Genomic DNA, 22,025 nt, shown 5'->3' with positions numbered 1-22,025 from the left:
AGGCTCCACTTGCTCCAGAATATTTTATTTTTATATATTTCAGAATGGGGCCCCTTAGGACCTTTGTAGTCTAAGAAACTACAGCTCTAATGGCACACAGAAAAATGAATTGTATATGAAAACGATTTTGCCAGGTGGAGATTTAATACATCTTTTTACATAAATTAGCACTGTAAGTACTGAATGTGCATTAAGTTCAATCATTTGTTTTAAATGTGCCTCCCTCTACTACAGAGCTCTTTGACCTATATTTTCATTATTAATAACTCCAGTGTTTGACATCATGCACTTGTTGCATCATGATTTTCACATTTAGTGAGCAGGAAAAATCATCCTCATGATGACCATTTTGTAATTCTCCTTGAAAATGTTTCCTTGGGATGTAGTTCAGATTGATTAAAACTAATTTAGAGGAAAAATGAGGTAAGCATCTTCAGTTCCTAAGCTAATTAGCATCATATAAAGTCTGTGTAATTGACATAACATTTCATAGTTGTATTTCATCATTCAAACGCTGATTATTCATGAAGGAATGCCAAAGCAGGAAGGAAATGGGGGTAGGCACAAAGGGAATGAGTAGGTGAAGGAGCACACAGGGCCTGGAGTGTATGTCTCTGGCATTATGCCAAATCCAAATAAAAATGTACCTGTTATCTGTTGTTTTGTCATAGTTATTTCCTCTTCCTCAATCTGTTATTAAGCACAATTAAGACAACTATATACGAAATGCAAAGCACAAGAGACAGTTCTTTAAACTCCAAGAATGCTCTATCAATTTTATGCAAACACCTCTGATATAATGGCATTTTGAGATAAGTGATACCTGTTTTCTTTCCCATAATGTCACTTGCAAGAGATTAGGGACACACACCTAAACACTCCCTGAATAAATAAGTAGCGTTTATCCATGAATTTAGCTAAATGCTTTATGAGTATATTTATATTTTTAGGTTTACTTCTCAAGACAGTTGCAGTCTTCTGTTAAGTAACCTTCTGTTTATATAGTCTTCTTTAGTATTTCACTTTATTTGACTTGGGCTTCCCCAGTGGTTCAGATGGTAAAGTGTCTGCCTGCAATGCGGGAGACCTGGGTTCGATTCCTGGGTCGGGAAGATCTCCTGGAGAAGGAAATGGCAATCCATTCCAGCACTCTTGCCTGGAAAATCCCAAGGACTGAGGAGCTCGGTGCAGGCTACTATCCATGGGGTCGCAAAGAGTCGGGCACGACTGAGCGACTTCACTTTCACTTTCACTTTATTTGACTTAAATCCATCTCCTCCAAACTTCTCAGAATGCTTTCAAACTGTGGAATTTCATAAAATGGACTTATCTGCTTGCTTTCTTGTCAGTTCTTAGATGGAGTTGAAGCAACTGCAGTTGGTCTTCCTCTGCTTCCTTTCCTGTTATACTCCTTACAGGCCACCTCTCCCTCGAAAGCACCAGGCGGCCTCTGACTGCTGCTTCTCTCAAAGAAAATGACTTACTGATAAATTAAGATATTTAGTGATCATGTGAAGTGATTAGATTACTCTTACTCTTTCTTTAATGTGGAGAAGTGGGAGCTTGGGAGTGGGCAAAGAGTCCCTGGGGAACCATTTTCTCAATGGGCTGCATCCTCCAAACTCACCTGGTGGACAGTTGCTCTACTCAGGTGAAGGAGCAGTGAGGACCCCACCCACTCACCCATGATCGTGGACTCTGATAGCTTCAGAGTCTTAGTCTAGCCAGAGTGAATGATTACATGTATCAACAGGAAACTGTGTCCTCCTTTGAAACACTAGTCTGAGGTTATTGTTCTCTTTCAGAATGCAATTCTAAAACTATATGAATATGATAAGAAGTGCCATGACAAGTTTTTGTTTTGATTTACTGATAGTTTTTGGACATGAGAAGAAATTTATGTAATTTTTAAGCCATTTTTAGAATAAACTTACTTAGGAATTTTAAGAAAGACAAAATTAAGAAAGAAAGAATGAAAGAAAAATGTATTGCAAGTAATCATGCTGTAATCTAAAATGTCCATCTGCACAGAGATGCCAGATGGGGATGGGAAGTATAAGTAGTAACCCGAGGCCTGTCTTCCACTATAACAACATGAATATTGTTTATTGAACAAGCACCAGATGCCCATGGCTCTGACTCCTGAACATCTATAAAGAGAAAAGGTAAAACTTTGGAGAAAAAGTAAAACTTCCAGTGCTAGCAAGAGCCAATATAACTTCCTTTAGAAAGATAAAAAAAAAAAAAAAAAAAACCACTGCAGTACAGTCTCTTTTTTCATGACAAAGAGAAGCCAACACCAGGCAACTATCTTGGACTTACTTCTCTCCTCCCTGAACTGCTACCATTCCTCATGCCCACCTTCCTGGACTTCAGAATGTTTTTTCTCTGCTCACTTTCTGTATCACTGATTTTAGTTTGTTTCAAGAGGATCCATCTCATTAGATGAGACATAATAATCTTTGATATTTTTGACATCCCTTAATTTTTTTCTCATAGATACTTGGAATCGAGATAATGTAAACAAAAATATAGACTTCCTTAAAGTCAATATTCTGACAGCCTGAAACATTAAGATATCAAGTTTGTGATAAATGATTGATGACAACACAGTAAATTACATCCATGGAGAAGGAAATGGCAGCCCACTACAGTAGTCTTGCCTGGAAAATCCCATGGACAAGAGGAGCCTGGCGGGCTACAGCCCACAGAGTCACAAAGAGTCAGACACGACTGAGCAACTGGGCACACACGCATGCTTTCTTCTTGTTGTTGGTTTCCAAATATTCCCTCTAGCCCACCCAATTTTATATCAGGGAAATTCAGATGACAAAGTAACCTTGCTATTATGTAAACATATCTAGAGAAAGTAATTCTTAACACCGTGAAAACCATTAAAAACTCAATTTTCTGAAAACCTAGTATTTTTCTCTATTTGCCTGTTTGCTCATAGATTCTTTATGATAATACAAAATCTGTTTTATAGTGAACCAATTACTAGTGATCAGAATGAAATCATAATTGATCTTACAACTTGAGTCTCCTCTGTGAGCAGGGGTGGACACTAAAAAGAGGTTGTGTTCCCTTCAACTCCAGGGAGAATATTCTATGGTTTTCCACAGCCTAATGCAGCTGGCTGCCAGCAAAGGATTTCTGGTAAATGCTATTTATGCCCACTCAATTAAAGTAAACGGATATTTATTGAGCTGTACTGAAGACAGAATGTTGCAGTAATGTGGTAATGTAGTCACCACCTCACCACCATAAAGACCCTCGGCGTTTCTTCTTTCAGAGCTCGGCACCAGGGAATTCATTTCTGGAGTGTTAGTTTTCTGGTACATGTTGAAAATTTATATATTACTAATTACTCATGATGCTATTATGGATATACTAGATAATATAAAATACCTAAAATAAAAGATTCTTGCCCTCTAGAATGTAACCTTTAAAATACAAGCTCAGGATAGTTCCATAAGTTCTTTTAGAAATGGGTAGCATGACCTTGGTTACAAGATAAATAATAAAAAGAACGTGATGCGCAACACAATATTTCCATAATTCTGATGGTCTTTTTATGAAGAAATGGCATTTTCAACATTTCTATTTGAGAGGGACTGAGAATAAATACAAAGAATCAAATATGAAAACAATGCTCTAGGAAGCAATGGCACCCCACTCCAGTACTCTTGCCTGGAAAATCCCATGGACGAAGGAGCCTGGTGGGCTGCCGTCTATGGGGTCACACAGAGTCGGACACCACTGAAGTGACTTAGTAGTAGTAGTAGTATATATATTAGTCCATATTTGTGTGTCTGAAAAAAGATGGTTCAAGTTAAATTAGTCTTATCTGAAAAGTATTATAACTCTCTACACTCTAAAATATGATGAAAATGCACTGAACAAGTACCAAGACAGTATCTTTAGGTTTCAATTCCAGCTATTCTTCTTTGCTACATTCATTGGGAATGTCTGACATAAAATACAGGCAGATTTTGTCTATTTTGTAAGCAATTTCACTGAAAATGTCAGATATATTTGTGTCAAAGAGGACACATAAACAAAAAAATCAATATTTTCCAAGTCTAGAGAGTCAACAAATTTAATTTGTTTTATCTACCTAGCCCCTGCACACTTTCATTTTTCAAAAGGGGATTGATAGCTATTTCTTAGCAAAACTTAATGCAAATATTTTTTATTGATGCATATGGGAAAATCCCAAGAACGGAGGAGCCTGGTAGGCTGCAGTCCATGGGGTCGCTGAGGGTCGGACACGACTAAAGTGACTTAGCAGCAGTAGCAGCATACTAAAATATATAATTTATTTTTTAGATCTATGAATTGGTTTAAATTCATTTATTTGTTCATTGTATTTTCCTTTCTTTAAAATGGGAATCTTTTTTCAGGTTTTATTACAATAAGCTGCAATAATAAAAAAATGCAACAAAAATTGGTTTCAACAGAGAGATTCTGCAAACATAGTAGAAAACATACTCTTTCATGGTAGCATCTATACACTGATACCATGAGTAACATGGAAAAGATAGATGAGACTCAGAGAAAGGCCAAAACAGAGAAACATACATAATCTGGATTACATTTTAAAAAGAGTCTAAACAAAGAGAGTTCTCCAATAAAGAAAAAAAGCTTGCTTGCTTGCTAAGTCACATCAGCCGTGTCTGACTCTGTGTGACCCCATAGACAGCAGCCCACCAGGCTCCCCCGTCCCTGGGATTCTCCAGGCAAGAACACTGGAGTGGGTTGCCATTTCCTTCTCCAATGCATGAAAGTGAAGACTGAAAGTGAAGTCGCTCAGTCGTGTCCGACTCTTCGCGACCCCATGGACTGCAGCCTACCAGGCTCCTCCACCCATGGGATTTTCCAGGCAAGAGTACTGGAGTGGGGTACCATTGCCTTCTCCGAAAGAAAAAAAGCTACTTTGGTCAAATTCTATAAATCATATGATTAATACTTGAGATTAGCAAACCAAGGCCATTTCAGAATTCCAGGTCTACCACATATTAGATGCTGAGATTTGGGGTCAGTTCTCTGAAAGATCTAATTATCTTCAATCTCTATTATGTTCTATTTCAGCCTTTCTACCCCATCTGGGCAAATATAAGGAATGCTTTTCCCTTTCTCAGTTATTAGACATGGACTTTCCACTCATTTCTGTCTAAACCAATTAACCCGCATCCTCAAAACTTCCACTGGACCTTTTTGGAACAGACTTTCCAAAACAAACTCTAGTTTCCCTAGAAGTCTCTTTTCTGTCAAATACCATTTGTGACTGTATTCTCGATAAAGGTAAAGAAACACCTACCAACTGTGAAGGTTAATATCTGAATCAACAGCTTTGCAGACAGAGTGACAGAACAGTGGACACCTCAGCAAGACCACTTTTCTCTGTCATTCATCTCCTTCCTCCATTTCTGGAATTTATTTTTCAGCAAGATTCGGGAAATAAAAATAAATTCAACATATTTATTGGACATCTATCTAAATATTTCATATTATTTTAGGCACTATAGGAGATAAAAAAAGATTTTTCTTTTGATTTCTGCTCTTAAGAAGCCTACTATTATTTGATATTTCATCTAAAACAAGAATCAGAAAGTTCAAAGCAAACTTACTTCTCACTCATTTCTACTACACTCTTTCATGCAACACACAATGTTCATTGTTAACAGTTTTTGTCAGAATATGTAATATAATGGTGTTTAGCAAAATGAATGTTTATGAATAATTCAATGTAACTATTTCATGCCTTCAAAGTAACATCCTTTTTATTGTGTTTTCCAAAGTTCTCAGTCAGATAATTATGCTACCCAGAAGAGCCCCTAACATATCCCTTGTTATGAATTTTATGATTCATTTTTTCTGAAATACTTTCCCCCTTCTCTATTATCCATAACTTGCCTGCCTTTTTCCTCTAATACTTTACTACCAAGACAGGAAATCAAGTTGATAGTGTCCTACGGCTCATAACAAGTTCATCTGTTTGCACTGGTGGAAGATCTGTGGTAACAGCAAGGGCCAACCGAACACAACATGTCAGACGTGCTGACTGGTCCCAAGACAGCAGGCAACACGCGACAAAAAAGCGAAGTTCAAGACCTCACTGACGACAACAAGCTGCGGCAACAGCTTCCCAGCTGAGTGACACGAAGCCCATAGTGGAAACATTACTCGTTTAGGTAGGCTCACATGGAATATTAATTTCCTGGGTTCTCTGTATTTGCATAGTAATAATAAGTTCATCTTCTTGGCTTGTTCTGGCTTCAATTAGCAATTCTATTGTCATACCTGAGACTTCAGATAGGAAGTAGAGAAGGCTGTAGAAAATATCCTTCTGGAAACAGCAACACTAGCGGAGCTTATGAGTACCATCATTAATTTAATCAAAAACCTTCAGGCAGAGGGCTAGAACAATCTGTTAAGGAAACATTTTCTAAAATGAGAGTGCTTCCCATTTGAATTAGGGTCTTACTCGTTTTTTTTTTTTTCTCTTTAAGACATTATTTTTCTCTGTTATCTCTCCCTCATCCCTCCCCCGTTTCTGCCACTGATTAGATCTGCCACTGAGGGCTGTATTTTTACTAAAAAATGTATTCTTGCAAATTGACAATTTCACAACAACATCCCTCTCCTCTAACCTTTTTAACTGATTTCTTTTTTTAATGACATCTCAATTAGTTCAGACCCACTGTGCCAAAGATAAAGTCCTTGTATCTCAATGAGAGAATACTCTAGAGAGAATGGAGTTTGCTTCATGATGTGCATGTTAATATACTATTTTCTTTAATTCGTTTTACAGATAATGGCTGCCAGCGGATGACTCTGCTATACTTATATGTGTGTTTGTACTCACATGCATGCTTAGGAGTATTTCCTCTTCAAGATATAAAACAAAACAACAACTATGAGGGAAGTTGCTGAGAATAGGATTCTTAAAAATGGAATCCCAAGGATGACTATAGGCATCATGCATGTAAGATAAAAATATCAATCCACTGTTTCAGAACTATAAATTTGTTGATTTTTAAATCTCAGAAACATCATATTTAGATATACATAAAGTGGTGGTCTGGGGTCAATAGTGAGATGTCTCCTGCTGCCTCCAGGGAATACCTTTACTAATTCAGAGAAATCCTTCAACAAACCCTATTGTAATGATGATACTTTCTATATGAAAGGATTACATCTTCTGCTGGAAGAGAACTTCCTGAGCCGAATATCACATGAGCATCCCAATAGGAGTAGCGCTCTGGAAGTTTGAGGAAACAAAACTGCATTTTGGGCCTTTGTGACACTAAAGACAATCATGATTTGGCCATGCTACCCAGAATACATGGCACCACCTCCACCTGTATTCACTGACACCTTATCCCAGTGGCTGCTTTTATATGGCAGGAGGAAGCAAGGTGCTCTCTGATCACCTTTCCCAACGCAGCTGTACTTTAAATTTTTAAATAGCTAGGAACTTCCTGTGCTTCCCTGGTGGTTCAGGTGGTAAAGAAACTGCCTGCAATACGGGAGACCTGGATTTGATCCCTGGGTCGGGAAGATTGCCTGGAGAAGGGAATGGTTACCCACTCCACGATTCTTGCCTGGAGAAATCCATGGACAGAGGAGCTTGGAGAGCTCCAGTCCATGGGGTTGCAAAGAGGCAGACACAACTGAGTGACTTTGTCATTCGTCAGGGACTTCCCTGGTGGTCCAGTGGCTAAGATTCTGCACTCTTAATGCAGGGGGCCCTGGTTCAATCCCTGGTCAGGGAACTAGATCCCAAATGCTGCAATTAAGAATTTGTATAAAGGTGGAGCTAGTGGTAAAGAATCTGCGTGCCAACGTAGGAGATGTCTGAGACAAGGGTTCAATCTCTGGATCAGGGAGATCCCCTGGAAGAGGGCATGGCAACACACTCCAGTATTCTTGCCTGGAGAATGACATGGACAGAGGAGCCTAGTGGACTATAGGGTTGCAAAGAGTTGGACACGACTGAAGTGACTTAGCATATACAGGTGCTATAACTAAAGATCCACATGCCACAACATAGATGGAAGATCCTCAACTAAGACTGGATGAGCCAAATTTGAAAAAAAAAAGTTTTTAAACAGCTATAAGTAACACCATGGAATTATGAAGTCATGAAATTGCAGGTCAGAGACTGCATCCATGGGCCATTATAAGATCTGAAAAAGCTTTCCTAAGAAAACACATTCTCAAGACAGAAAAGAACATTTTGATATTGTTCTTTTCTACACATTTTCTGTCTTAGCTTTCAATATTTAAAATATGTATAGAACAGTCTTTTGGACTCTGTGGGAGAGGGAGAGGGTGGATGATTTGGGAGAATGGCATTGAAACATGTATAATATCATATACGAAATGAGTCGCCAGTCCAGGTTTGATGCACGATACTGGATGCTTGGGGCTGGTGCACTGGGACGACGCAGAGGGATGGTACGGGGAGGGAGGAGGGAGGAGGGTTCAGGATGGGGAACACATGTATACCTGTGGCGGATTCCTTTTGATATATGGCAAAACCAATACAATATTGTAAAGTTAAAAAATAAAATTAAAAAAAATTAAATATGTTTGGAATTTGTGGAAGATAAATCATACATAAAAGGTCCAGGTTCGATGCAGGATACAGGATGCTTGGGGCTGGTGCACTGGGATGACCCAGAGGGATGGTACAGGGAGGGAGGTGGGAGGGGGGTTCAGGATGGGGAACACGGTGTATACCTATGGCAGATTCATGTTGATGTATGGCAAAACCAATACAATATTGTAAAGTAATTAGCCTCCAATTAAAATAAATAAATTTAAATTTTAAAAAAAGAAAAAACACTTAAGGAGAAATGTTCTTTAAAATAGAGAGTAGACTTCCAAAGCCAAAAGTAATCTCAGTCTTTTCTTTTAAATGTACAGACTCTGTGCCCATTCCTCTGTGCCTGAGAGAGAAGTTCTGGGGCAAGTGAACATCTGCATTTGTGTGATGAAGATCCAGGCTCTAGTTAACTCTAACGTAAACATTCCCTGACACCGCCATAATCTTCCAAAGTTGAAGGAAGCCACAAATGGCCGTGAAACAAGCATTTCAATAGAGTTATTATCGTTTCTAGAATGAATAGAGCTATGCTCTGGTTCTAAGCTAGAAGCTCTCAACATGGATAATTATACAACAAAATTAGTCAATCTCCATAAGCGTTAAACACTAAATAAAAAGGACACTATCGATTCACACATTAAAAAGCTGCCACCTTTTGCTTTTCCCCATGCGGGCAATATGCGAGAGCACGTGTGTAAAGTTGCCTCAGTCCTGTCCAACTCTTTGCAACCCCATGGACTGTGTAGCCTGTCAGGCTCCTCTGTCCACGGCATTCTCATAGGCAAGAGTACTGCAGTAGGTTGCTGTGCCCTCCTCCCAGGGATCTTCCCGATCCAGGGATTGAACCTCTGTCTCTTATGTCTCCTGTGTTGGCAGGCAGGCACATTCTTTACCTCTAGCGCCACCTGGGAAGCCGCTATTGCATAAGGGCTATATACTAGACTAATTTTGCTCTCTTTGATTCATAAAATTCTTAGTAAATCTTATTAATGGATGAAAAACCTGGTGAGAGACTTAAGGTACCAAGAAATTAAAATAAACAAATAGGAATAACTCTTGACATTCCTTCACTTAATTATAATATAAAACTTACCATATAGAGATATATATCTTTAATGTAAGAAGAATAGGTAATATAATTGCTCATATGTAATAGGAACTCTGCTGAGTGCTTTATAGATATTATTCAATCCTCTCAGCAACCTTACAAGTATAATAACCCTTTTAGTTTACAGATGAGGAAACTGAGGTAGAGATGTACAGAAACTAGAAGTGCCTTCACAAGTCTGTAGTTCTCTATGTATGTGTCTCCATTCCTGCCCTGCAAATAGGTTTATCAGTACTATTTTTCTAGATTCCATATATATGTGTTAATATACAATATTTGCTTTTTTTTTTCTTTCTTAGTTCACTCTGTAGAACAGGCTCTAGATTCATCCTTCTCACTGGACGCAGAGAGGGAAGGAGAGGGTAGGGCAAATTGAGAAAGTAGGATAGACATGTACACACTATCATATGTAAAATAGTGAGCTAGTGGGAAGCAGATGGATAGCACAGAGAGCTCAACCCAGTGTTCTGTGATCACCTAGAGGGTTGCGATGGGAGCAGGGTGGGAGGCTCAAGAAGTAAGGGATATATGTATTATTATAGCTGATTTGCATTGTTGCATGGCAGAAACCAATACAACCTTGTAAAGCAATTTTCCACCAATTAAAAAATGTTTAAAAATAACAAAATGATTTGCATACATGGATTCAACTAATGATGGGCATAGCCCATAGGACAAGAGACACTGTTAAATATTTATTTGCTATCTTTTTATTAACCTTAACTATGGGAAATAGATGGGGAAACAGTGGAAACAGTGTCAGACTTTATTTTTCTGGGCTCCAAAATCACTGCAGATGGTGACTGCAGCCATGAAATTAAAAGACGCTTACTCCTTGGAAGGAAAGTTATGACCAACCTAGATAGCATATACAAAAGCAAAGACATTACTTTGCCAACAAAGGTTCGTTTAGTCAAGGCGATGGTTTTTCCTATGGTCATGTATGAATGTGAGAGTTGGACTGTGAAGAAGGCTGAGCACCGAAGAATAGATGCTTTTGAACTGTGGTGTTGGAGAAGACTCTTGAGAGTCCCTTGGACTGCAAGGAGATCCAACCAGTCCATTCTGAAGGAGATCAGCCCTGGGATTTCTTTGGAAGGAATGATGCTAAAGCTGAAACTCCAGTACTTTGGCCACCTCATGCGAAGAGTTGATTCATTGGAAAAGATTCTGATGCTGGGAGGGATTGGGGGCAGGAGGAGAAGGAGACAACAGAGGATGAGATGGCTGGATGGCATCACTGACTTGATGGACGTGAGTCTGAGTGAACTCCGGGAGTTGGTGATGGACAGGGAGGCCTGGCGTGCTGCGATTCATGGGGTCGCAAAGAGTCGGACACGACTGAGCGACTGATCTGATCTGATCTGATATATATCCTTAAGGCTTAATTATTAATTCGTTTCTTTTGTTTTTTGTATCCTTTGCTTTGTAGATATCTTTCTATAAATATAAAGACAAAAGGATTGCTATGTAAAGTTTTGGAAAATACCGGAATACTGAAAATAAATTTTAAAACCTTACAATTTAATCACTCAGAGAAATCCATTAAAGATAATATCTTAGCAGTTATTTTAATATACATATTTCAACTTTCTAAGAATTAAACTTTCTTTTTACTCAATAGTATAAATGTGAACATTTATTCATGCCATTAACTATTCTTGGTGAACATGATTTTTTTTATAAGTATTTCAACTTCTTTATGTTTAAAACATTTTACCTATAACTTTTAAGAACTTATAATTCAGATACTCCTACTCATAACTATCAGTACTTTCTTTATAGTTTCTTCATTAGTTTACCTAACTCAACTCCAAAAGAGATTAGACATTTGCTTCAATTTTCTTGTGTAATTTTTATGGTTTCTCAATATTTTCTGTGTTTTCTCTTTAACCCGTCTGTCTTTTATTCTGGCATACATTTATACTGTTAGAGAAGTTATAAATTTCTGAAACCCTACAAATGGTATTCTTCTATACAGTAAGCCTTCAGATATTTGAAATCTATGATCTTGCCTATCACTTCTCTTCTATCCAAATCACAAATCATCTCTGTTAAATATGGTCAGTTCCTTATTTTTTCAAAGATGTTTGGAAAGTAATCTCTTCTGTATGTTCACAAATTTGCCACTTTTATTTGAAAGTGGAATGTTCAAACTGGACACAATTTTTAAAAATTTTTATTGGAGTCTAGTTGATTAACAATGTTCTGTTAGTTTCAGGTGTACAGAAAAGTGAGTACAAATTATACAATGGAATATTTCTGAGCCATAAAAAAGCAACAGGGATGGACCCAGATATTGTCATACAGAGAAGTAAGTCAGACAAAGACAAACATCATATGATATCTCTTTTATGTGGAATTTAAAAACAGGGTACAAATGAACTTATGTACAAAACATAAGTAGAGTTAACAGACGTAGAAAACAAACTTATGATTACCAGGGAGGGTATGGGAGGGAAGGGATAAATAGGGAGACTGGGAATGGCACATAGTCACTACTATATATAAAACAGGTAACTAACAAGACCTACTGAATAGCACAGGGAACTCTACTCAGTACTCTGGACACAATTCTTTTAAGTGCACTATCAGTGTCCATGTTTCCTAAGGCAGGAAATTATAATTCCATAAATGCAACTGAGATTAAATAGATTTGCTGGCTATCAAATCATAACCTTTGCATAAATTCAACTGGTACTTAACTAAAATCTCCCAGATTTCTTTCACATGAACCACTACTGTCAAGCCCCGTTTTCCGAAAATACTGGCAATTATTAATAATCTATAAGCTGATCTATATAGCAGTATATATGTATTTGATATACATTGTGCCTTCAAATGGTGTTTGTGTTTCTGATTTAAAGAAGATAATGCATTTACCCAGAAACAGAAGGAGAACCAATGAATGCCTTTGATAGGAGTGATAACGTGGAGTGTACAGAGCCCTGTTCAGTAACCCTTCCCCATAGACACACTCCATCTCACTGATGCATAGGAAACATGATGGCCATATGCTCAGCAATGCCTTCATTTAAAGGTGTGATAGACCCAAAATTGTGTCTTTAAATGATAGACCCAAAAATGCCTTCATATCTATACTATGGTAATAGAGATTTCAGGGAATCTTTTCAAGAATGCCAAGAAACAAACTTAGAACTTCCCTGAATAAAAGAAGAGTTTCAGAAATCAAAAGAACTGAGCAGACCACTTTTTTTGCAAAGCCCTTTGTGATCTTCTTAAGCCCATCTATTCAGACTAAAGGTCAAGTGGGCAAAGCCAGCAGTTCTATTTTCCCACAAAGCTGCTACAGTTTTCTGTCTCTTGACAGCCCCGTCACTAGGAGTCTATTATCTTCCATTCTCTCTCCAGCACCACCCAGATCCTTAACTGGAAACGCACTAAACAGCTCCTTTCTTTTCATGGGTTGACTTTCGGCTTTTTGTAACGGCTTCGTGTTATACATCTAAAAGCTTTCTTCCCTTGCTCTGTTTATTTAAAGAGGGCAATCTGAGAAAGCAGAATCCACCCTAAACAAGTCTTTCACTATGGTAGGCCAATGTAAGTAAATTTGCTAATGAAAGCCTTTTCCAGTTCATTGGGTGGCACTTTAAAAGTAGCATCTAAATGACAGGTCTGAAAACTGTCTTTAAGGACTGTCTTAAGAACTTGATTTCTGTTTGAAGAAACACTTTGCATCTTCCTTTAAATAAGAGTGATCTCAGGGAAAAAAAATTGACTTTTTTTGTCTAATCATACAGACTACAGGTTGTATATGCATTCTATCAAAAAACTCGTAACTTTAGTTTTTCTTCCCCTAATACCTAGTAAGATTGGTAGACATTTTCTTGTTGAAGTCTTAGTCCAGATCAAGAAATCAAACACTAGGAAATAGACCTAGTTGTTTGGAGTTGACAGCTACTTGGCAGATCAAGAAAATCAAATCCTCCTAATTTCAAAGTTAAATGGAGAAATAGGAGAGGGGGAAGAAAGTGACTTCTTGGCAGACTCTTAGCTTTCCATTTAAAGGTGTTTGTACACTGACGTGATCAGAGAAGGACCAAGAAGTCACATTACAGCAGTGGAGTTAACACATCAAGTGTAAGTTCAAGGTAGGTGTCTTACATTTCTCACATTTAGTGCATATTTACTTGCCATTTCTTGACTGGCAAGTCGTGACACATAAATACACACATATCCATGACCAGGAAGAGAAAACAGGCATGGGTCACTTACTGAAAAACTAATGGCCAAAAGAACTGAACAAAACAGGAAATTTCTGCAGTCTGAAGGTTAGCCTGTATCTTAACTTGTGGAGCAGGATGATGATATTCACTTTTTTAAATTTCATGATAAAATGTATTCAAAAGAAAATATTTTAAAACATCTGATTTACTTTACATTACTGCGTAGGAAAGACATGCACTTAAAAAATCAGGCCATCAGACCTAAATGGAAGAATTTTAGACCAATTTTTTCCTTTCTTCTTGTCACAAGAAATTGTTTTATCACAGTGCTTTTGTTCATTTCCTAATATTTACAAGACAAAATTAATAAAGAGAGATTCTGAATTATTAGATATGTTATCTCCAAGTAATTTAAAAAGCTATTCTTCTCGCATGTTACATACATCATGACTTACTTCTGTAGGGTTTCCACCCTTAGAAGTTGCAGTACAATAACTATATTAAAAACGACTGTCTTCCTAACATGGTGATAGACCCAAAATTGTGTGTGTACGTATATAAGTTGTTCAGTTGTGTCCAACTCTTTGTGACCTCATGGACAATAGCCTGCCAGGCTCCACTGTCCATGGAATTCTCAAGGCAAGAATACTGGAGTGGGTTGCCATTTCCTTCTCCAGGGGATCTTTCCAATCCAGGGATTGAATCTGTATCTCCTGTATTGCAGGTGGATTCTTTAACCACTAAGCCACCCGGGAAGCCTAGACCCAAGATTATGTGGAGCCTCAGAACATGACCAAGCACAGGAATGGTGGCAAGGGCACCCAGCCTCCAGGAGTTGTGATGGCTGGCAGGATATTGCCCTAAATTTTGGGGCTGGCTACAAGAACTCTGATCTTGTGGTCTGATCTCAGTTCAGTTCTTCAACCTCATCTTTATATGATACCTCCTCAACCACTCACACAATACACTTCATCCAGATAGATCTACTGGTGGACTCCAGAAAACACTGATTTCTCTCTAGCCCCTATGTCTTTGCACTTGAATTTATTTCTCCCTAAAATGTCCTCACCTTCTCACTATCATTAATCCCATCTGCAGGTAACTCTCACTCAGCCTTCAGTACTCAGCTTGAATCCAGTGCTATTATCATGTCAATTTATGTTCCCCTCCTGTGCAGTTTATGGCACCCCTCATTCACCCCCATAACACTCTAGAGTTATGGTATGAAGCAGAGGTTTTCAAAATGTGTCCAAAAATCAGGTGCATCAGAATCTCCTCAGAGGCTTGTTAAAACAAAGCATTCTGGGTTCCCCTATTGTGCTATTGAATCAAAACCTCTGGGAATGGAGCTAAGAAAGCCACACTTTATAAAGAAACTTTCCAGATAATACTTATCCATCCTCATTTCAGTGGCTACATGCTTTGGAGAAGTAAAGGCACAGATTGAAGAGACTTCTGCTGTTTTAAAATATAAGAGAATAAGGGTAATGGGTCAAAAGCGTATTATTTTAAAAATAGAATCTAGCCTTTACAGGAGGTTAGAACCATTTACACTTCTGAAACTAACAATTCTCTAGATGGTTTTCTTCCTTTTTCAGTGGAGGAAAATGAAATAATACCCTATACATGTCAATTTCATTCTTTCCAGCAACATATAGAAAATGACTTTAAAGTAGATTGGAACAAAAATGTCTGTGTGTATGTGTGTGTGTGTATTCAAGAGAGGTAACACTTAAAAGGGACATTTTAATTAACCCCAATTTAGCAGACAATGCTGAAACACAGGGGACTTAAGACACTTCTGACCTATAGCTTTTTAGTGATAATGATGATGATAAATGAGGCTATATTCTCCAGTCTAAAATATTTGCCACAGGCATGATTTCTGAACAACTTGCTTCTCTCACTTCTCAGTGCTCCATATCAAGTAATAATGATGTCAAGCACAAGAACAGAAAACCAAGGGAGTCAAATGAAAAAAAGATATAAAAGGAAATGAGTACAAATGAGATTAGGCAGCTCTGGAGACATTTTTTAAAACCCAAATTCCAATGAAGATCGTTTAGAAATTGGAATGACCCTCAAGGTTGGTGCTGCAATGAGTATTTGTGTTTCCTGGACAATTTTGGTATTTTCCTCAGCTTTTAATTAGCAATGGTACCACCCTAAGAAGATTCTCAGCAATTTCTTGTAGACTCTAGGCCATTTGCTCTCATTATGAAAGTCTGCTTTCATCGTTCCTGCAGTATAATTGATCTTAGCGCAGTTGTTAATGCCAACAATCATCTAATTATTTTCTCTGTGACACAGAGAATAAAAATAAGTTCCTCTGTAAAACTTACCACAGATTTTACTTTTAAAAGTCTGATGGTTTTTCAGAAAAAAAAGGGAAATAACCACATAGTTTTCTATATGCTAAACTATTTCTTTATATGTGGCAAAAACATTGATTTTGGCATTTTGCCTACACCAAAAAATCAGCACTTTGAAGGCAATAAGTAACTGACTACTTACACAGAGCCTGTTATAATCTCTTACCCCCTACCTTCTTGGAAAAGCAGAATTCACAGTGGTTGGTCAGAATCCTGTTTGGGGCTGGAATAGGCCAAGATCACTCTGAAGTTTCTAGAGCCAATTAAATACCCTGATTTACCGATTTAATAAAGAAACGCTGTCTTCTGACCTTAAAGGGTCAATAAGAAGAAACACCAGTAAAAGGGAAATGTTTTTATTGAAAACACACAGAGATGAAGCACCAGGTTTCTGATGTGATTCTGTGATGCACTAATTCATCAGTGAAATGCTCACAATGAGTAAGGAATCAAGGAGAAGACCGATCTCTGAGCCACGGGCTTGGAATTATGCTACTTAAATTCTTACAGAAAGGTTAGAAGCAAACTCCTAATCACACCAAGAAACCTGGGCACACTTTCAAAGAAACATTATTCTTTCTTTTATATCATTTAAGTCAACCACAAAACTGGGGAAAAAAAAAAAAAAAAAACTAGTCGAATCTTTTGCAATAGTTGGTCACACTACCAGACTCAAGGGTGTTCATTTCCTTTCTACTATACTGATAGGTGCTGGTGGACAGTTTTGGATTCATGAGTTCTTAGTCTAACACATTTATCTTTATATTAATTCTTACTCAAAGAAATTCCACATCAAAGATTTGATAGTTTTAAGTGACATAAAGTATACAAATAATTTGAAATGTTTTTTAAAGCTCTAGGATATGCTTATTACTCTGAAAAAGGTACCAATTCCATAAAAACTCATAGGAGAAGAGTCAAGTGGTCATATGCTAAAATAATCCCTTCCTTTTGGTTGTAAGATTTTGTGATTTGTATGTCTTTTCTTATTGTCATAATCGAGCATTCACTTACTTTTCCCAACATTTTAGTATGCATATTGACGCAAACATTCAGCAAAGTTGAAGAAATTTTATAGTAAATATCTGTGTATCCACCACATAGATTTTACTAGTAACTTTACATCTTTCTATACATCTATCCATTCCTCTATCAATCTTATATTTTGGATGCATTTCAAAATAAATTACAGATTCTAGTATGCCTGCATACGTGCTAAATCACCTCAGTCATGTCTGACTCTGTGCCACCCTATGGACTGTAGCCCATCAGGCTCCTCTGTCCATGGGATTCTCCATACAAAAATACTGGAGTGAGCTGCCACGCCCTCCTCCAGGGGAATCTTCCTGACCCAGGATTGAACCCACACCTCTTCTTATGGCAGGTGGGTTCTTTACCACTAGCACCAGCTGGGAAGCTCAGACTCTAGTATGCATGCATACATGCCTGCTCAGTTGCTACAGTCATGTCTGACTCTTTGTGACCCAATGGTCCATAGCCCTCCAGGCTCCTTTGTCCATGAGATTCTCCAGGCAAGAATACTGGAGTGGGTTGCCATGCCCTTCTCCAGGGGATCTTCCCCACCCAGGGATTGAACCTATATCTCCTGCATTGCAGGTGGATTCTTTACTATTGAGCCACAGGGGAAGCCCTGACTCTAGTATACTTTCCCCTAAATATTTTAGAATGTGAATCATTAACCATAGTTCAACATTGCTTAGCTTTTTGTATAATATGTACTAAGACAAAATTCACTGTTTCCTTTCTGAGTGAAAGTTCTTTTTTTAAATTGAAGTATCGTTGATTTACAATGTTGTGTTAGTTTCAGGGGTACAGAAAAATGATTCAGTTATATATGTATATAGTTATATAACATGTGCATGTATGTATATATTTTCAGATTCCTTCCTAATATTTTCCTAATATATTCCTTCCTAATAATTATAGGTTATTATTAGGTATAATAGGTAATATTATTATATTACCTATCATAAGAATTATTATAATAATATAGTGGCAATATATTACCAATATTGATATTGAATATAGTTCCCTGTGCCATACAGTAGGTCCTTGTTGTTTATCTTATGTATAGTCACATGTATCTGTTAATCTTAAACTAAAACTCAATATATTTTGACAAACACATGCAACTCATCCTGATTAAAATTCAAACCTTCTACACCAAGTATGATCTGGCTCCAGGCTATTTCTCTTAACCACATCCCTAGACCATCATTTCTAGCTCACTCATCTCCATTTGCACCAAGCTTCTTTCTTTTTCTCACACACGCTGAGCTCTTATCATCTCCACAGCCCACACACAGGTTAATCCTTCTTTGTTTTGCCTGACCTCCTTCTTCAATTGCCACTCTTAAATATCATCTCCTTTAAAATGCCCTTACTGCATGCTCATGTAGATTATGTCTTCCCAGTTATGCTCTGTACTTGCTCTTATCAAAATTTGAATTGCACATTTGTTTAAGTTTTCTTTATTTAATATCTGCGCTTCACTAGACTAGAAGCTCCATGACTGCAGGGACTAGATATTTCTAATTACTATGTCATCTAACAAGGTGAAACATAGTAGGCATAAAGCAGATAACTATTAATTCAATGGATTATAATCTCTTTGATCATTTCTTTCTTGAGCACTATTTATTCACTCTATAATAATGAGCCATACTATTTCTCAGCCAATTTGTACGTTTATCTTTTCTTTCTCTAAGCACTAAGGTTTTGCGTTCCAATGCACATTCATTTACTCATATATGTTTACTAAACACCTACTCTGCCCCAATTAACTAAACAATTAATAATAGGGACAATTAATAGGGAATGGGACAAAAAAGTTTCTATCCTGGTTCCACAACAGGACACAGGAAACAGAGAAATACACTACAGCCTGAAAAGTGGGCATGCTTGGAGGGATATCTAACTTGGGTCAGATATGGAGCAAAGACTTGCCATTAAAAGTATTCTCCACGCTGAGGCTTGGAGTAGAGTTTAGACTTACTACCCTTCTTTACACACTGAATTTAAGACCACCTTCTCTCTTAAGTACGAACTCCCTTTCACTTTTATCAACATGGACTGTGGAGTACTTTTCCCTACACGAGAAAGAGCTAGTAATAATAAGGTGTCAGTGTGACTTTCACTTGACTTCTGGCTAGTAAAATCCAGGACAAGTTCAAAGCTATGACTATATTATCTTTCTCCCCATTGGTCTCCTTCTTGAATATCCCACAGTGACTATGAAGTTTCAGCTCAAAGAACTTATTATTTTTCTACTCCGTGCACTGGAGTCTAGCTCCACAATATGAAAGCACACTGCAAGGGCCACAGGAGCACTGAAGTCTTCAAAGCCCATTCCTTCCAATATTTGTTAACTTCCCTCAGAGTACAGAAACACAACACAGGACATTCTTGCTCTTGCAGAAACAAGATAGGTTGAATAAAATCTGCATTTCCCATACTTTAACTTAGTCTTTTAAGTTCATTCATTCATGAAATGAACAGTGAATTCCATGTTTACTTGTACTGACTGGTGTGGCAGCACAAATTCCAGAGACAGAGTACAAGAGGGCAGACAAAGAAAAATATTTTAAATATTACTTGAATATTCAGAGGTCTTCCCAATTCTGATATCTCTTCCAGGTAAGATGTTATTTCTCAGTGCAAAACAAATTTGAATGAATGAGTCAAGCTGGATAGAAAAGTTGAAGTTCAATTTTGCATAACAGTAGAGGGAAAGTCAAAGTGCAGCATATTGATTGTACTTGTATTTTTGACAATATTGAACAGTCACCTCTTTTTACCATAAAGTTCATCATCTTCAATTAGAAAGTTAGTGTGCCTAGCTTTCAAATGTATGTAACTCTTGTTCTGAAAATGTAAACTCCCAACAGGAAATAATTTGGGCATGATGCAAATATGTCATTTTATTATACATTATTTTGCTTGTGACGAACAACAGAGAGTCACAAAAAAACTACAGCCAACTGACCTGATTACATAAGAATGCACAAAATGGGGGCCTGTGGCCCCTGCCCACACACAAAACACCCCACAAACATGTACCAGCTACTTCAGTTCACCATAAGTGTTAAGACCCACACCCAACCACATCTGGTGTTAAAGCTTCCAACCAGGTTGCAGATAACTTTCCTTCTGTGTGTGTGTGCTCAGTCACTCAGGCGTGTCCAACTCTTTGTGGCCCCATGGACTGCGTAGCCCACCAGGCTCCTCTGTCCATGGGATTCTCCAGACAAGAATACTGGACTGGGATGCTAGGGGATCTTCCTGACCCAGAGAGTGGACCCATGTCTCTTGCATTCCTGCATTCTGCATTGGCAGGCAGATTCTTTAACTCTAGCGTCACCTGTGAAACCTAACCTTCCTTCTGCCTCTTCACAATAACTCTCTAGCTGCTACTATTCTATAAGCAAACTTCAGATCTCTTTCAAAATAAAGTCCATATTTCTTGTAGCATTTATGTGTTTTTAAACCATTTACATGTGTAAAACTATGCTACCATTTTTACTAGGTTTCTGTCTTTGTATGTGTGTGCCTCTAATTCAGATTTTGAGTTTTAACACCCAACCCCACTTTTCCTATTAAGTGCTTGTGATTTTTAATTTCATGATTTTACAAAGAAGAGTGAGTTTTAGGAACATACATGTTGCATTTTAGCCAGAACCAATTGTACACTTTCTCATTGCTACTTGTGTGTGATTTTTATGAAGACCCTCCACATAGTTTAAAAGTACCTTAAGATATTAAATGCAAATTTAACTTAAAACAATTTTATTCTAATAATTTTCCATGATTATCCATTTGCATGTTTGGTAATAACTAGGGATTTAAGACATTATAATTTATTTAATGGTAAAAATCCAAGGAGAAAATTAGTTGTAGCAATCATTATCTAGTGGATTAAAAATAATAACCCATAGTCTATTTCTCTGAAATTGAGAAAATACTCCTCTATTACATAATAATATCTTCAAAAAGTCCAGGAATTATTTTCTTGGACGTGAACTCCAAAACTCTTTTGAAGCTACAACATATTCCTCAGTATAAGAAAGTGGGGGAAAAAAATCCATAAATATGAAATTAAAGGAAAATTGTAACAGCAGTTAATGTGCAAATATTACACTGAATATTGAAAAAATAAGTAACAATAGAAACAGCTATGGATAGTTTTATTTGGGCACTTTTTGAAGCAGTCATCTTGCTCAAAGTGTGAAGACTGGTCACTCATGACGAAAGGCTCTAGGTTGTTTATGCTAGTTAACTCTTAAGAATTAATGAACTCAGAATTAAGTGAATACTTTTAAGCTACTAGGATAACAGAATATTTTACCAATATATACCATGCTAGAATAATGCTAACTGGTTTATAGCTAGTAGAAATACAGAAGTAGCAAACCAACAACGATGAGTATAAGGGGAGTTGTCTTTGTTTTCTATACTCTTTTACTAGAAATAGTCAATATTATGGTCTTAGAAATAATGACCTATAACTGAATTTCAAGGCTTATGTATTTTCTGTTGTCTATTATCTAGAAGGATGTATCGTGGGATTTTCATAATGCCTCAATGAAGACAGAAGCATTTTTTGAAGTGCTCATAAACTTTGAATAAACTTCTTTTAATAGGACTTGGATTTTTGCTTGCCTCTTTCTCCTTTGAAAAAAAAAAAAGACTTAATATAAAACAGCAGGTCTGCAACTTTCTCACTA

The 22,025-nt window shown here is 37.4% G+C and overlaps 1 protein-coding gene and 1 non-coding gene across 3 annotated transcripts in view; one reads left to right on the top strand and one right to left on the bottom strand.

Moving 5' to 3' along the window:
* Positions 1-22,025, bottom strand: part of UNC5C (unc-5 netrin receptor C) — a 425,239-nt gene that overhangs the window by 276,675 nt on the left and 126,539 nt on the right. The window lies entirely within an intron of this gene.
* TRNAK-CUU (transfer RNA lysine (anticodon CUU)) lies at positions 7,706-7,778 on the top strand. The gene has a single exon. It is a non-coding gene; the product is annotated as a tRNA-Lys (tRNA).

Source organism: Bos taurus, chromosome 6, assembly GCF_002263795.3.
Source record: "Bos taurus isolate L1 Dominette 01449 registration number 42190680 breed Hereford chromosome 6, ARS-UCD2.0, whole genome shotgun sequence".
In the NCBI taxonomy this organism is placed as follows: Eukaryota; Metazoa; Chordata; class Mammalia; order Artiodactyla; family Bovidae; genus Bos; species Bos taurus.
Note: the sequence above shows the minus strand (reverse complement) of the source record. Positions and strands in the feature narration are given on the sequence as shown.